Here is a 16,996-nt window from a genome sequence, read left to right as displayed (position 1 = left end):
GTCACATGACCGTGCAACGCCCCGTCGTAAACTCCTCGAATCATTCCTGGAGTTCACTCTACTCTTCTCTACGCCCGTTTGGGGGTGTCACTTTCCACACTGTTTTCCCTCCTCGTCGCCGAGCCCCACATCGATTTCGCGCCCTTCTATCAGCTGTTTACTACCAGCCAGCAGGCCATTCGTACCGCCGTGCTAGCTGTGAATGAGCCGTTCGTTCGGCTCCGTCGTCACATCTTCCCACAGCCGTAGCCGGTCGGTTTTCAAGTTCAGTTCAGTATCCGTCTGAACGTGGCCGCGTACGGTCGTGATGGTTCCCCGGGCACGACACCGCTGAATCTGGAAGGGATTTGTGAGGTTGGATTTTCACCGGATTTGTGGCGGGGGTCATCCCTTCTGAAGTGTGTTGTGTTGTGGAAGTAGAAGCCGCCGCGGGTTAAGGTGAAAGGTCGTCCGTCACACAGGTGTACATTTTCTTAAGGGATGAGGTCAGAAGGTCCTGCAAAGCAATTGCTGTTGATTACTTATTCCGTTTAATCAGCGTCGACGGGTGGTTCTTCGACGGATCCTTCCGGGAGTGAGGACGAAGGATTTCATTTTTTTTGCCTGAAGTTTTAGGAAGTGCAAAACGTGGAATATTTAAGGGGTGGCCGCTCGTGGCACCGCAAATTGATAATGGAAATGCAAATCGACGGAAGTGGTCGCCTCGGGGCAGGAAAAAGTCCGGGAAAATCGTGAAGAGTCCCACGAAGAGATAGAATTTGAAACCTTCATCAAGTGGAACGATTTAACGAGGAGAGGAAATTGAAAGTTTTTTTGCGTCCTTTTTTTTGTTCAGATCTTGGAAGATTTCTTCCGGGAACTTCTTCCTGGAATTCCTTCCAAGATAAAGTGATTAAGGAGTAACCCCCTCGAATCTCGACAGACCCTCTTGCCCGGGGTGCAATCAATCATCTGGATCGCGGTGACGACTCCGACGCCAACCGGTTTGGATTAAAGTGGATCAGTGTGGATGGCCTAATTGAATCAAATCGACTCAAAGTGAGTGAGTTTAGCACGCCAAATTGGATCAGCCGGAGTCCAGCTGAATCGTTGCTAACGACGAGTTCTGCGAATCAATCAACTCTGGGGAAAAAGAAGAAAAAGAAAGAGTTGAATTGAAATACGAGCAAATGAAATACAGAAGATAGAAAAAGTTTCCTTCATTGAATTTCGAAGTGCATCATCCCAGAATTGGCAACCAGCTGGAAGCAATTTATTCCTGGGAGAAAACGAAGAAAAGTGAGTTTTCCTTTAGTTTTAACTCGATGGACTGCAGCAGCTTAGAAGACAGCAGCAGACACCAGATGCGACTGCATCGGGGCTGAATCGGGGTGAAACTAGTCGATCATCACTGGAGAGTATACGGCGGGGGAACCCGCGGGTAAGTGTGATGCGAAAACAGTTTTATGTCTGACCGGGTAATGGTGTGCGATATTTACGAGTTTGGGAAAGACTCTCTAAACCACCCCCGCCGCGGGAAAATGGTGTGACATCATCAATCATCTTTTTTGAGGGTTTTTTTTTTCCTTGGGAGGGTTTTTCTTTTATTCCAGGGAACACCCTGCAAGGATGATGAATGTGAGCCTATAATGTGAGGTGTTTCTTTCTTCGGGGAAAAATGACACATTACGATCGCTTGGCTTTCATTGTGAGAGGTCTTTGACAGGGTGTTTGTTACGATGCAATACAATTTATTCACGTGTTATTTTAGAGCAGTATTTCCTTCTCTCTGAAAATGTGTAGGGGACATCTTAAGATGACTTACCTGAGAAAATCTCGTTCCTAGCACAAATCTTGTCATTTTGACAGCTGTCAAATGTTATGGTTTTGGCCAAAAATGATCTCTCGAAAAATCATTTTTAAATATTTTTTTAATTGCTCGAAAAGTACCCAATTATCTGAAAATTTCTACTTCAAACATTTTAGCATGTCAATACGATTCCCTCGAACAAGAAACACTGTTGGATGACTTGTTTTTACCATATCGTTGTATTTGAGCACGCCACTCTAAAAAAATAACCCTACAAAGTTCGAAAAAATAACCCTGCAAAGTTTGAAAAAACACGAAATTTTAAAATGAAAATTTTGTTTCTGAATGAAAAAATGACCCTTCTGGGTCAATGTAGATTCGAAAAGTACATTAAATTTCCCATAAAATGACATGTTCCAAAAAAATTTACAGTCGAGTAACGGAAAATGGGAGAATTTTTAAAACTTTTTTAAGTGTTTTTTTCGATGAAAAATACGTTTTTTTCGGAATTCTGAGTACGCCATCAAATCGGGCGTCTAATTTTACATAAAAGTCCCTTTAACACAAAATTTCTATCTCATCACCGTTTCAGGCTGCAAATTATTGAAAAACACCACTTTTTTCGCATGTTCAAAAATGAAAGGGGTCGTACCGCCCCTCCGTCACGAGATCAAAAAACGGACCTCGGATTCGTGATCAGGGACAAAAGTTACCCCTTAGGACAAAGTTTCACGCAAATCGAAGAGGGGTCGGGGCAACTGCTATGTGAGTTGGCGGAGAATTACCCAGATCTAATAACAATACAGGGTGCAGTGCGTGGCCGAATGGTTACGCTGTCCGCTTTGTAAGCGGATGATTCTGGGTTCGATTCCCATCTGCTCCAACCTTCCATCGGATGAGGAAGTAAAATGTCGGTCCCGGCCTTGGTTGTTAGGTCGTTAAGTCATTCCAGGTGTAGGAGTCGTCTCCATGCCATAAGTACAAACAACTCACCAAACCAAGCCTACTCCGGTGGAATCGCTGGCGGCGGTTGGACTCGCAATCCAAAGGTCGTCAGTTCAAACACTGGGGTGGAAGGTTCCTTGGAGTAGAAAGAGGTTTGGGTGCTCTCCCCATTCAAGCCTTCGGACTCCTAGGTTCGAGCAGAAACTTGCAATAGAGACCACAAAAGACCCGGGGGTCGTTAATGTGGATGGTTTGATTTTGATGAATAACAATACAACAAAATTCGCTTGAATAAAAATAAAATTATGTTTAACTGCTTTCTATAATTTCTGAAAGTAAAGTATTATATTTATGGCATTTTTTTTGTTGTTTTCTTGCACAGAACCTTCACATCTGGCTTTTCAAACTTTCCCTAACTAGTTTCTTACATTCATTTATTTTGAAGTCTTAGACAACCTCCAAGTTCATACAAAAGTGCTATAACTTTTTTTTCTTTCTTGAGAAGGAATTTTGCAGAAAAATGTGTTCACTCCTAAAAATAACCGGTTTATATTTTACTTTTTAACACGAATGATAACAAATTGCGCAGAATTACAATTTGGAAAAAAAACATTGAAGATTTGTTTAACCCTCTACTGCCCAAATTTTTTTTTCGAAGATTTTTATTTTTCCCGTGTTCAGGAGGTCATTTTGAGCAATTATTATACGAAAAACTTAACTTCTCTTGTTTTATGCTTTGCTTGTTTCATTATTAGTATGTTAATTTGCATTTATCTTGGTAAGTTAATGTTTGTTTTGGTAGTATGATAGCCTGTTCTACCACCTCCTATCATTACATTTTGCTTATCTATTTTTTAAGTTTTTACAATCACTTTTTCAATTTTTTGCTAGATTTTCACATTTTCTGCTATAGAATTGCACCATTATCACTTAAATTGTAAAAAATACATTGAGGCATAGTCTGGAACACTACAAAAAATATGGCATACTTCTTTTTACTTAAAATAAAGGAATTGTTAGTGAAAAACACAACCAAGATCCGTAAAAAAATGACTTTTTTAAAAACATTGGCAAATTCACATAAAACGAGTCAAACTTCCAACCCTAAAATTTTCCAAAATTTTAAAAGTTCTTCTTTCCAATGCTTTTTGAAGATCAAAAATTGGTTGAAAAATGGATTTTTGGCGATTTTTCAAATCGAAGCCCGTCTAGAGGCGGGGTTGGGTTGTAGAGGGTTAAGATGACTAGATGATATCTTTTGAGTTAAATATGTTGATGCAAATTTGTTGGCCCAATTTTGATATCATTTTTGGAAAAAAAATTCAAGTGATTTTTTTATGTATTCGAATTTTTATTCGAAATGCATTGAGCAATTTTTTTTAATGCGGCATTTTATAGTTTGAGTTACTTTTAGGTAAATTTTCTCAAAAAAAAAAAATGTAGTTTTAAACATGTCTACGCTCCATAAAAAAAGATTTATTTTGTATGAAAATTGTCCAAGAGGGGGACGGAAGGGGGGGGGGGGTCTAAGATTTCAAAAAGTGTCAACGTAGTTTATGGATGGTCCCTTTGAAAATTTTTTTACTCGTTTTATGTGAATTCGCCAATGTTTTTTAAAAAGTAATTTTTTTACGGATCAACTTTGGCTGTGTTTTTCACTAACAATTCGTATATTTTAAGTAAAAAGAAGTGTGCAATAATTTTTGTAGTGTCCCAGACTATGCCTAAACGCATTTTTTACAATTTAAGGGATAATGGTGCCAATCTATAGCAGAAAATGTGAAAATCCAGCAAAAAAATTAAAAAAGTGACTTTAAAATAGATAGGCAAAATGTGTTGACAGGACATAAAACAAGAGAAGCTAAGTTTTTCGTAGAAATGTTGCTCAAAATAGCCTCCTTAACAAGGGAAAAATAAAAAATTTTGAAAAAAAATTGATCTTTACAGGGTTAATGGAATGGGATTTTTTTTCAGCTTTCAATTTAATCATTTGATTCCGACACAAAAAATAAAAAAAAGTTTTTAAAATTTGGAAACTTTTTTTTTTCATGAATTATTAATGTTTTCGGAAACATTTTCATTTTCAATTATTTGAAATGCTTTACAATTTAAAATTTGTGTTAACACAGAAGCCTAGTCGAATGGAACAAACCTGAACAAAATCCATATTGGCTTCATAATAAGTATAAATTTAGAAATTTTGTGTAATTTTTTTCCAAGGGTTCAAGAAAAACAATGTAAATGAGCCAAAGACGAAATGTAAACAAACAATCCAACCAGCTGATGTCACATGATGTTGTGTAGACATTATTCTTTCACTCGAATTTCCCGGCAGTGGCTGAACAAAGTTTGTTCGGGGTTTTTTTTTTCATTCGGCTAAGTTTGGGATCCCATAAGTCTCTTTTAAAAATTTCAAGTTTGGTGAAGTCCTTAAAAAAATTTGCTCGGAAAACAATTTTTATGTTTTAAAGCATGTGATGTGATGTGATGTGATTTAATATTTACAATTTACAAAGAAAATAATTCTGAGTGTTTTTTTTCTCATCAGAAGCTTTGCAGAAAGTTTATTTAAATTCTGGATTTGATCCATAACAATTATCACAAACTGATCAAAATTTGAGCTAATACTAACGGATCAAAATTTGAACATAAACAACTAAAATGTTTAACGGTGTTTTGATGAAGTAATACAAATTATTAATTTTTTAAAAGGGTTCTAAAGCCCTACACTGCCCATGTTCGCAAAAGTGTCCAATATGCAAAAACAGGAAGCTGAGCAAAACGCAAGGCAAGTTTGTCATCAGCAATTTAAGCTAAATTATATTAAAACCTTTGATCTTAATTACTAATATTTTAACCCTCCATGAATGCATAGTAGGGGAAATTCTCGTAATTTTGCCAGGTTAAGCACTAGCTCCCAACTCCATCCAATTTGCTGATTTTCACTATTTAAACAACTAATTTTGCAAAACTTTTGATAGAAACTTGCTTGCTCACTTTTCATTGAGCTATTTATCACTCGATTACAGTTGAATACGCTTTTAATTAGCTGTAATTGAATGTCAAAGTTCTGACCTGCCAACTTTAGAGGCACGCTGGAATTAGATGCTGTTCCCCTAGTTCCATTTGAAATTTTATAATTTTTCAGATATTTGGACCAAAATATTACTTTTATCATTATGTATCAAGAAATCCAAACAGAACCGACACTTTGTCCAGTAGATTTAGAAATAAAATTTCGAAATAATCATAATTGATAAAAGAGGCCCATGGGACAGATATGTGTTAGCAGTTAAGTTGAAAGATAATATTGCGAATCAAATATAACTTCACCTTATTACTCTCACCTGTGAAACCATAATTTCACACAATAATTTCGCAAAAACACTTCTGCTTAGTACTTTCATCTGTTCAGCATTAAACAGAGGCCACACGAACGGACAGACAGACAACCTGGTACAGTGTGACAGTTTGAAACGCCACTCGGCAGCCACTTCTATCACCTTCTAACGGTTGCATCTAAACATTGACCGGTTAAAAATAACCATCCATCGGTGTGTGGCCAGCGCCAATCAATCCACGCAAATATAAACAGCCTTCTCAGCAAACTACTAACGTGGCTGGTAGGGTGACTTTTACTCTATAGAATTATAATATATGGATTCTTAAAATGTATAATAGCACTTAATATTCAGGAAAATTAAATTAAAAGAAAAAAAACATTCACAAAAAAACTTTTTTTTTCTTGTTTGAAAAACATTGAACCCTCAGTCACCCTAAAACTGTTCCGGTCAGTTCACGTTTCGTGCGATTGTTTTTGCCACCCAATAACAACAACAACAACATTTGCGAGTGCGATGGTTTGTTCGAGGTTCGGTTGGGATTCGATTACAATTGAAACATGGCAGATGCCACAACAGTGAAGACAGTTTAACTGCCATGTCGAACGATCGATCGGTTTTGAGTGTGAGGCGAGGGAGGAATGTTTGGTATGCAAAAAAAAAAAACATTGTTTTAGTGGGGAGAAAGTGCAAGATCTAGGTTGGTAATAGCACTTTTAACGTGATCCTTTTTCTTAATAGAAACAGAATCGATCATTTTCTTTACATTTGCATTCCTGCTAGTAGAGGTAACTAAATATGTTTATACCAAATTCTATGGCAATTTAAATTTCCTTCAAACTCCATTAGACACCTCATTATGCCAACATAGACTTTCGTGGAAACCAATATAGCGTCTGAGGCACTATCACAACATGTTCTCATCAAACTGTTAACCAAAATCGATGCCACCTTCTCCAGTCGAGTGGAATTCCTGGTACGTCGAAACTTCCCTGCCTCCATTAGCTTCTAATTCCCCAAACTTCACCGAACCAATGCCAAACAAGTTGCACCTGTAGAGAACTTCGTGGAAGATGTGCTGAGGAAAACACTCACACCATATCGGTAATTAATTCGCGGTAGCAATAACGCTTCCTACCTTCAGTTACAGGTCCCCGTTCCAAAGGACGTCTGCGAGGCACGTTCTCCCGCGGAAGAAGCGTCAGGAACGTGCCACCACCCGCAACGAAAATTCCTGAAGGTGATGAAGTTGTGATTACCCTTTAATTGAGCATCGATGCTAGACATGATAGCTCGCCCTGGTTGACACGCCACGCTCTCTCGAGAGGGTGTCAAAATTGGATCGGAAAATGTAATTAAAGTTCTGTGTGCTGTTGCTCTTTATAATTCGCTATAGAGCCAACAATGAGCGCTGCTAATACAGATGGAAAACGGAAGTTTGGAAAGAAAATTCAGGGGAAATTCAATTACATTTTGGAACGTGCCTCGAGATTAGTCTTATTCATGGGACAGAGTTGGGTCAGAGAAGATTCAGAAAATGGACGATGGCCGTTTCTATTTCGAAATGCAAACCAAGCTGCTGAGTGGGTCTCTTCACGGAATTCATCAAGGTCAAATAGGAGTGATATTTCCGGGTTGATTTCAAACATCTGTCCTGATTTTCTTTTAACTATTAAAAATTGCTTATATTTCCTTTATATCATATCACCACAACTATCGATCAAATTGAAATTATCCTGAAAAAAGGCAAAAATTATCAACATAAAGAACACCTTTCACCATTACTTAACGATTGACGAAACAAATTTAAAATCGACAAATGCAAATTTGTTCGCTGATTCTAGTTAAAAATACTACTGGAAAATTTCCAGCTTGAACAAAGAACAATGAGGATATCATTTCTTGACAATTAATTATTCAAACGCTTCCCCTTCGAAATGGTGTGTCCGTTAAAAAAAAAATCGATAAAAGTACTTTGCACTTAGTTATATGCTGTTATCTTTTTTGAGACCAAAAAGTGAAGAAGAAACCCAGCCTTTGATTTGTATATTTTTTCACTAAGCTTCTGAAAAATAATCACTGCTTTTAATTACGATTTTTTTTATTTGGATGCAAATGTGTTTATCGATTACTTATGAACAAGTAGAGAGCCATTTTGCAACCCATTCAAAAGTGCTATTAAAACGTTTAAATTAAGATACGGATAGACATTTTCTCTTCGATTTGGTATGTTTGGCAAAGTTGTAAGGCTTTAAAAATCGATTTTTTAATTTATTTTTTATCGCAAATACTCGATTTTAATAAACCAGCTCATGATTTTTTTCTTTTTTGATATGTTTCAGTGAACCAAATCGGCAAAATTTTGAGCTGTAGCGGTTACCGTCGTTTTTATATTGTTTGAAAAATAATGATTTGTACAGTTTTGAATGAAGCCACTGCAAATTTTATTTTAGGTATTTGTCCAACCCACTCCTTATTTTTTTTTTAAGTTTGAGAAGCGTAAAATTAATGATTTGCTAAACAAATATTTTTATTGAAGAACTTGGAAAGTCAATACTAGGCTAAGCCGAATACGTTAAATAAAGATTTCAATAAAATGTTAATCAAATAAACACTTTTAATCTTCCTCCAAATTTTTAAATTTTGGACCTCCGTACGGAAAACCACGAAAAACTTCAGGAAATCAAGTATTTTCATAATCTGATTGGCAATTTTATAAATTTGGGACAGTATCATAACTATTATATTGTATCATAAAAGTATTTTTTGCTTAAAATGTTTGAAAATTAGGTTTGAAATTTAAACAAAAGGGGTCAAAAACTTTAATTAAAATTTGTTCAACACAAAACACTATAAAAAATCATATGGCTAATTTGGGATTTAAAATTGAATTTGAGATCAAAAATTACTTTTTGGAAAATCTTGATAAACTGATTTGTTTTTAAAGTAATCACTTTTTTGTTAAATATTTTCAAGCAGCTAAGAAAATCCTTCAAAACTAAACTTTAAGAAGAAAGCGGCAATTTGGAAATGATTAAAATGATAAGCACAATTCAGTAAGGTTTTGTTTTTTTGACTCTGAAAATCGGATCAACAGTTTCGAAGATTAAAAAGATTTAATTGGGTAGCAGTTAAAAAAATATTATTCCTAATTATCCTCTCTGTAACCAAACAACCAAATACCAAATAATAATAAATTTAGTTTTGTAGCGAGATACTTTATTTTAATATGAAGAAAGATACATTTTTCGATAAAAATACGTGGAAATGATTTTAATTTGAAATCTGTGCACTTAATAAATATTTCAATTCCAATTCAATTAGTTTTTATTAGTAAATAATCAATTCACAATTTCGTAATTCTTATAACCTAATATAGTTTTGGAGTACCTTTCAACTTTGATTTGTACTATAAGTTCATTTTGATGTAATTGGATATTCTAACAAAGGATTTGCCATGAGAAGGAAAAATTATTGAAAAAAAAACTTCGAAAAATAATCAATATTTCACAAAAAAAAAATCGATTGCAATTTTTTTGCATCCCATTTTTTTTATTTATTTAAGTGTTTTCTCAAAGTCTCAAAGAAAAAATATTTTTCATACAATTTTGAAAAGTTCAAAAAGTTAGCTAACTTTCATTTAACTTTAAATTGTTTTATTTCAATATTGCCAAAGTGTCATGATTTTCTCAATGAAAACTAGTTTAAATCGGCAAATGGAATGCATTTTCGGAATGTTTGGAGAATTTTCCACAAGGATATGAAAAAGTAAGTTTGTAAATAATAAATTTTATGTGATTTTGAAACACAGTTCGAAATAATATTTAAATTTACACACATTTTAAACATAAAATGTGCACATTTTTCATATAAACTGTGAAAACTTTTGATTCGTGCTTCGAATAAGGTTTGAAATGCAACATGAATCGATATTTTCAAATACAAAACTAGTTTTTTAGAATTTTGGGCAAATTACAACTTTCGATTATTCTATCCTAATTTTATATGTATTTTGTTAAAAGTTTATAAAAAGAAAACCAAATTAAAACATTGATTTTTTCATTAAAAAAAACTATGGCATCAGCAAGTATGATACACCTCAAGTTAACATAAAATTTTAACACTTTAAATCTGATTTTAACATGGAAAACTATGATTGTTGAAGTCACCCTGGATTCAAAATAAAAATTAACCGCAAATATTTTAAAACACTTTTGAAAACAAATTTCCATTAAAGTGCATGGAATTTGTATGGGTACCCTAGAACATAATTTAAAAATAAAAATCTCAAGATGAATCTTACCGGTTGGAAAATTCTCATAAAAACATGAAAATACTCCTGAAAATTTTGAAACTAGTTTATTAGGCCAACATAACTGAGATTTTATGAAAATTTTGATTTGCTGTATGGAAAAGTAATAACTTCTACCAAAAATATAACTTATAACATTGCAACGAATCATTTACCCCTGGAGCACTTTGAATATTTGGGAAGGATCCCCGTCAAATTTGCATTAATTAAGCGCTCTGCACAAGCAACTTTTCCAAGAAAAGCACTTCTTGCTGAGGAAGCTCGCTTTCCCTAATGAGAGCTGTAATTTTCATATACTTAATTGATCCCAAAATTATGACCCAAATCCACTTTTCTCTGTTTCGCATCCAATATTTCTGCCCCCAAAAAAACATTACACAAAATGTAATAATCCACAGGAAGAGCCGTCCATTAAAATTTATCGCTTTAATCCGCGCTTTTCAGTTTACGATAAATTTGATAGCGCGGTTGTGGAAGTGCATTCCCGGTGACGCTAGGCGGCTTTCACCGAAATTTCGGATGCGGTTTTCGGCACACAGTTCCGCCCCGGAAGGGCACGGAATGGTCGCTGCCACAAATGGTAACATTTTGGACAGGGCGGTTAAAATTGAGTTTTTGTCAGAAATGAACGTTACAGACTAAAAACAAGGGTATTTTATTTATAAGGTTGAAATTTATTAGTGTTGGTGAACTAATTATAAAAAGAGAAGTAAATATTGTAACGAGTCAAAAATAAATCAAGTACCAATTTCCAAAAAGTTATTCTAACCTTTGTTCCCTCATTCTGACGCCGGAACGATGCTGTGGGAGCCACATTTAAAATTCAAATTTTCCACATTTAATCCGCTTACGAGTACATGTTTAAGTGCTTTAGGATGCAAATTGTTTCCAGCTGAAAACAAATGATAATTTGTTTGCTTTCGCAATGTGCTTTGTGTGCACACACACACAAACATACATAAACACAGACAAATACAAACAAAAACACAAACATTTGAAGGGGTCCTGCTGCTCCTGGCAGTATTGTTTTGCAACGGACAGGCAGCACCGGTGAAGGACAGGCATTGAAGGGCGGAATTTGCGCCGAGAGTTTAGAGTGGGTGTTATTTTTTATGCGGAAAATTGAGGAAGCTTTCTCTGGCGCTGTCCACTTGACGGGCGTTTTCCGGCGAATCCCCCCCCCTCGCTCTTCGTAGCGCAACGTTGTAAACAGAGTAATTAGGACAGACAAGATAACGGCGTGTTTAATAGAGGAAAAGCGCATTTTGATGGGGCTACTTGTATTATGGGAATACAAAGTTTGATTTTATTCATTGAACGAGGAAAAGTTTGAATGTAACCCTCAAAAAACTTCATGGCTTAAATTATTCTTTATGCCTTCCTCTCTGAAGAATGATAGTAAAATCATCGAAAAGTAAACTTTGTAAATAGGTTACTTCACGTATATTCACGCACTGTGGATTTGCTACAAAATATTTTACCTTTTATAACAGATTTTGCAGCATGCTCGTATATATTATTTTTGCCCTAGAATGCCAGCGATCTGCAGTTCCCACCAATACATATAATGCTGGCACGTCTCCGAGCAACACTTCTGAGAGAAGAGTATGTTAGTGTTCTGTCCCTCTCAATTCAACAAGCGTCCATGGCATGGTGGTACCGTGTCGGATCAACAACCAAAAAGATTATGGATCAATCCTCATTCTGTAATTTTTTTTCTGCAACACCATCAAACAGCCTTCGCTAATGTCGATAATTGTCGGTAACGGGCAAAAATGTCATACTCTAATATCGCAAAATATGCATGACATAAACTTTTATATTACAGTACAATTTAAAAAAAAAAACTTATTTCAAATCTCAGTCAGGTCTTTATGCTGCCTTCACAAAATTGTTTAAAAATTCTGTTCGCATATATTTTTGAGAAAAAAACATATTCGTGGAAAAATTAAAAAAAAAATTTGCGTTTCTGAAATAGATTTTTTTTTATGACAATCCTTGATGAGAAACATTTAAATTTAATTTAAATTAATATTTTTATAGCAGAAGGATAATTCTCATATTCGACAAGGTAGAAATCTTGTTTTACCATTTCTATTTTACTCAAGGTTTTTACGAACCCATATAAAAAAACACATTGTTCACTCTGCTTCTTAAGTGTTCTTTGAAAGAAAGTTTCAAAAAACATTTTTTGGAACAAACGTTGCCTGAGTGAATGTTCATTTTGTTTTTTTTTTGTCATTTGTCATTTACCTAAGCATAATTAAAAATTGTGCGGCCCGCCATCTCTTCCTTTAACTTAAAATGGATTGATTACCCCGTCCCGGACAGGTGGAAATAACAAAACGGAGGTTATTTGAATCTTGTTTTGCCGAGCTACCGTGGCCGTGAGGTTACGGGTTACGCCTTGTAAGCGGAAGGTGATAGCTTCGATTCTTGTCTGGCTCGGCAAAGTCAGATCCCTTCAAAGAGTAAATTTGCCTACTGGGAATCCTGACCAGTAGGGGATGGTTTTCGACTAACGGCGTGCTGGATTTCCAATCCAGAGGTCGTGAGTTCGATTCTCGTACCGGGATGATAAAGTTACTTGAAAAAAAAAACAAGCCCTGTTAAAATATCTAATTTGTTTATAAGATAATCATAATCATCGGTAATGAGATAAAGAAAAAAAAGTTATCTCAAACACACAGGCTAAAAATTGTTATTGAACAGATCTTGACCAGAACTCATGGTATGGAATATGACAAACCTTAAAATCGTTGAACGCGTTATTCATGTGATATTCCAACTTTAAAAAAAAACGATCAGCACTGCTGCTCCAATCTATTCCGTCCCATATGTATTTTTGTCAAAAATGAGATAAACTTCACAAAAGTCTTGTTTTTACATGTTATTTAAGCCTATTGAATAAACAAGTAGTGTTTGTTCTAAAAATTCCAAAATAAATACGACTTTCGTGCTGTCCCATATATGCAAAATAAAGGCAAGTCAGTTCCTCATATAGAAATGTCTCGCAAATCGTTTGAGTGGATGCAGAATTGTTTAAATTTTACAGAGTATGTCTTTATGAATACGTAAAGCTTGAAAATATTATTATCTATTCATTTCTGAAGAAATATTTGAATATTAAAAACGAAATAATCCAAACCTTTTGTACTTTTTTGTTCTTTTTCAAAGAAAAACTACGAATAGAAAAAAATAAAAAGCATACCGTTATTGCTAATATCACCATATAATTAGTTCTATTTTGCCTTGAATGAACAGGCTTGATCCTGGTTCTAGAAGAGATTCCACCTCCGAAAAGCGGATTTTTTTTTTAAATTAATTTCAAGGGTTCAGCAGTTGAGTTTTGCATTCATATGTAATTTGCCTCTGTAGTATTTTAACAATTTCTGGTGTCGTTGCTGGTCATATTTTTATATCTAGGAATTCTATAAAAATCTAAAATAAACAAATTTGTATCATTTGTTGACCTTTAATTACTTGGAAAACTACCAAAACAAACCTGGATATGACAGTTGAATCAGGTTGAACCTCTGGTGTAAATGTTCAAGCCTACCTTGATACCATGACTGACCTGCCTTTATTTATGGACACATAAAGTCAAGTCGGTCTCTCATTGAAAATTCCACTAATTTACCTTCAAATTGTTAGTTTTTCAAATAAAATTTATGATAGTGTTTTTGTTAGACTTATATCGAAATAACTGTATAAAAAATTATATAGAAATTGTTGGTTTGGAACAAGTTTAGAATGAGAAAAATGATGGAACTTTTTTTGGACTTCCCACTGCGTTTTCTCAGCACTCACTTTTTACATATGGGACGGACTAGATTAGAGCGGCAGAGCTATGATAACCTTATTTGTTATTATTTTTTTATTGAAGTTTTTTTTTAATTATGGCAATATTTTGACCAGTTTTGTTCAACCCAATTTATTATGTATTAAAAATTTGAAAGTTAATTTTATTATATTATATAATTTTTAAGTATTTTAATTTGCATTAATCTTGTGAAGTTTGTTTTTATTTCTGATAATATTTTCTTTACTCTACCATCTCCTATCATTAAATTTTGCCTTTCTTGGTTTTTATGCTTTAACCGTCACTTTATCAATCTTTTGCTTGTTTTTCACATTTTCTTCTATAGAAAGAAAATATTATCACTAAAATTGTAGAAAAATGGATAAAGGCAAAGTTTGGTACACCTCAAAAATTACTGCATACTTATTTTTGCATAATACATATAAAATGTTAGTGAAAAACACAGCCAAACCCCAGAAAAAAATTACTTTTTTAAAACATTGGTAGCATAGCATAACATAGCATAGGGTCTGCACCACGCTGTAGGGGTATGCCACAATGGTCAATTCAATATTCTTAGACAATTTGATTGCTGCCCGGTACATCCAAAAATATCTAAGAACGTAAATTTCCACACTGTGTCCAAGGCTACGCCCTTGTGCCGTGGGGATTTGGGAGGGGATGTTTTTGTTGTTCACTAGTGGCAAAAGTGCAGGGAACCCATGCCACTTTTAAAAGTAAACGGGATATTTTTGGGAGGTTCGGAATGGGGGTTAGGGGAATTCCATCGGACCGATGAAAATGGTTGAATGCGTAATGTATTAATTACGTTTTTTAAAACATTGGTTAACTCAAAAAAAAGTTTGACTTGTTTCAAACACTAAATTTTCTTAAATTTAAAAAGTTCTTCTTTCCAATGCTTTTTACAAGTTTAAATATTGATTGAAAATTGAATATTTATTTATAAAATAAGATTTAGACAAAATTTAATTTTCCTCTGTGTCCCTTTGAGGACCATTGTAAAAAAAACAATTATGAGTTTTTTTTTCTGGTATGAGCCCTTCAATTTATGATTCCGTCAAAACTGGTCCGAAAAATCAGGGGAAAACAAATATTTTTTTTCAGAAAACTCAAAAATGGAAATAGAAGCTTTTAATTTTCGTTTTGAAAATAGAAGTATAATCACCTGAAAAAAAATCGAAAACAATTTCTTTAATTCAATATTCATTCAATCATTTTTAGCATGTGTAAGCTCGTTTAACAATATTTTTTTAAATTTTCGTGATATTATGACATACAGTACCGCAAAAAGAAAGTGTTCTCTAAAAATATAACGTCAATACATAGATATTTTAAAAACAAATGAAATGAGGAGAGCGAACATATTGACTAAAAAAAACGCAAAAAACAAAACGAAAGGATGCGCTAATGTATGCTTAAAGTATTTTAATCTTGAAAACGGTTCATTTTTATCAAAAGGATTGTAAAGAACTTTTCGTCCCTCAAAAATATTTTAAAAAAATGGAAAGTTATATAACACGTATTTTGAGAATACATTTTTAAGTTATAAAAAAATAAATAAATAAATGGATTTTTTGTCCGTGTACCTATTTCTTCTGAAAAGTCCTAAGACCTACTACTTTGCCGAAGACATCAAAACATGTACATGACCATTCTGTATGAACTGTATGGAACGACTAATGATGCAATATAAATTCTTTTGACATTGGGAATGCATGGACAAAGCTTCATCCTTTTTTTTTAAAAAAAATCTAAAACTAAAAAATTGCGATTGTTTTTCGAAATCGTAGAGAACTACTCAGAAACCAAAATAAAAGATAAAAAGTAAGAACTTGATAATCCAAAATGCAAACTGATGACAACCAAGGCTTAGGACAATCGTTTCTGGACAATATTTTCCAACAAGTTTGCCTCATTCCTAAATTTATTTAAATGAAAATATGCAATCAACGGCTACAAAAGCAACCTTGCCCAACATAAATTCCTACTGCAGCATTTTTGCTCACCCTTTCAAAAAGAAAGCAAAACAATCGATTCCAACCTTAAACCAACCAAGTCAGCATAATCCTACCAAGGATCAACGTTTGATCGCCCCAAACCGTTTCCCAACGTCAGACCTGACTGTTCCTTCGTGGGCATCCCCGTGACGGTGTCATTCACGTCATCCCAAAATGGTTGCCCTGGGGCAGAAATCTTGTTAGCTGCTACCTCGTTCAAGAAAAAGCAAACCCTTTTTTCGTGTTTTTCTTTCTTCGAGAAGAATTTCAATCAAAAATGTAGTTATAAACCACGCCAGGGATTGGAATAATAAATTATTAAAAACAACAACCTTTTCATATTGCAGAGGATGATTTAAAGCCAGCACTATTGGTAACGGGACGTGCAAAATTGATTTCACCAACTAATTATAACTTTAGTGGTAGGGAGGTTCCCGAAACTTCTTCACGGACCATTGCACGTGATGGCCTGCTGGAATCTGCCCCCCCCCCCCCCCCCAAACCGGTGACAAAGTTGGTGGGAAAACTTTCTCGTTACGAATCAATTTACCCTTGGAAGCACGTTTTCACTTTCGGACGCCCTCGCAACTCATTAACCGCAATGCCGACAGCTGCCGGAGGGGGAAAGATTCTTTTTTTTTTTTCTTTGGTCAGATCAAATCGTTGGAGCGTCGAGAAATCCCGGAAAAAAATGACAAACCAAAGATATCGAATATTTCGGGATTAATCTGAGGGCTCCAATCAGATGAAACAAATGGCCCGTTGCAATTTTCACGCCCAACAGCTGGC

General features: G+C 34.7%; 1 protein-coding gene across 1 annotated transcript in view; it reads left to right on the top strand.

The window, feature by feature from the left end:
• Positions 1–827: 827 nt before the first annotated feature.
• LOC120430668 (trissin receptor-like) overlaps positions 828–16,996 on the top strand; it is a 429,039-nt gene continuing 412,870 nt past the window's right edge. Inside the window, exon 1 of the mRNA XM_052708000.1 lies at positions 828–1,420. The gene's annotated coding sequence lies outside the window, so the exon portion shown is untranslated. The remainder of the gene's footprint in view (positions 1,421–16,996) is intronic.

Source organism: Culex pipiens, chromosome 2, assembly GCF_016801865.2.
Source record: "Culex pipiens pallens isolate TS chromosome 2, TS_CPP_V2, whole genome shotgun sequence".
Taxonomy (NCBI): domain Eukaryota; kingdom Metazoa; phylum Arthropoda; class Insecta; order Diptera; family Culicidae; genus Culex; species Culex pipiens.
This window is presented reverse-complemented; position numbering and strand designations above follow the sequence as displayed.